The sequence below is a fragment of the Homalodisca vitripennis genome, chromosome 4 (genome assembly GCF_021130785.1).
Source record: "Homalodisca vitripennis isolate AUS2020 chromosome 4, UT_GWSS_2.1, whole genome shotgun sequence".
NCBI classification, from domain to species: Eukaryota; Metazoa; Arthropoda; class Insecta; order Hemiptera; family Cicadellidae; genus Homalodisca; species Homalodisca vitripennis.
The window spans coordinates 87886490-87887810 of record NC_060210.1 but is presented as its reverse complement, the minus strand read 5'-3'; the positions used below and the strand labels follow the sequence as shown (position 1 = coordinate 87887810).

Genomic DNA, 1321 nt, shown 5'->3' with positions numbered 1-1321 from the left:
ATTTCGCTATCGATTTCAAGAAAACCCCGATTATGCGCTTATACAATGCAAATTGCCTCAGATCCTGGGCTATTACGTCAGAATATTTGAAAACAATTGGATTTTACTTGCATATTACAATATAGATGCAATTAAATTGTAGTACAGGAATACAATATTTTTAATGTCATCAGATTACTGGCGGATACATTTCTTAGATAAAATGAAAAAATAATTAATCCAACAATGTCATTTTACATATCAGCACAAAAAGACAAATCAATTATACAGTAATAATCAATGATAGTTGACTGTGGTCAAAGATATAGTTGGCAGAAAACTTTATACAACCAATAGTAGTAAACTTCCTTGAAGATAATTCTAAATACATAAAAGATTATTTAAATAATTTAAAAAATATCTAAAGTAGAATAATTACTCATTTAAATTATGTTCAGACAGATATCTCTTAATATGTAATAGATCTCAGCTGTAGGTGGGGAGGAAATATTTTCTTCACTACACAATCCCTAGTGATTTTCTTCAACCATAATAAAACGTTATTCAGAGTTAACTCACATAACTTAGACCTGTAACTCATAAATACAAAACCGTAGACCTGTTTATAAAAATGTGTAGCCTATATTTGTAATAACAACTGAAAACAAGGTGGCTTTAAATATATTATAAAACACGTTACGTTAATAATATAAACAGCTCTTTGCCTAAAATTTGTCGTTATTGTTCTAAATAGTGGTAATTACCTAATTAATTTGAGAATGTTTATAGAATATATTTATTTAAAGCGAAATGTTTACCTGTTGAATAATTAGTATAACGGACTCCAACCTCTTTCCTTTAACGAGAAAAAAAAGAAAATACTGCATTAGTACCATTTTACAGTTTTAGGCTAACCTACATAAACAGCAACTCTATATAGTAGCCTACACACACAAAAAAATCAATAAGTCAAATTTAATTAAAATTAATAAGTACCTACTAAACAAGTTACTATCACTGTAATAAATTATTGCATGTTGTAATATCGTTACGCAAAAAAGTATGCATCGGCCGGGAATCGAACCCGGGCCGCCCGCGTGGCAGGCGAGCATTCTACCACTGAACCACCGATGCGTATTATTGTTACAAAATATTAAATATTTATCTACCTTTTCGAATGAAAATTTATGTTGTAGAAAGTATGAGGATAGCAGAAGTGAGCAGGACATTCTAAAGCTAATGTCAACAATATTGAAAGTCAACCAGAAGAGGAATATTGTTATTAAGAGAATTTCAGACGCTGTTTCTTTCTCTCATATGGAACCCAAACTTTGGATTAAAC

The 1321-nt window shown here is 30.2% G+C and overlaps 1 non-coding gene across 1 annotated transcript; it reads right to left on the bottom strand.

The window, feature by feature from the left end:
- Positions 1-1042: 1042 nt before the first annotated feature.
- Trnag-gcc lies at positions 1043-1113 on the bottom strand. Its single transcript has one exon. It is a non-coding gene; the product is annotated as a tRNA-Gly (tRNA).
- Between the last annotated feature and the right edge of the window lie 208 nt (positions 1114-1321).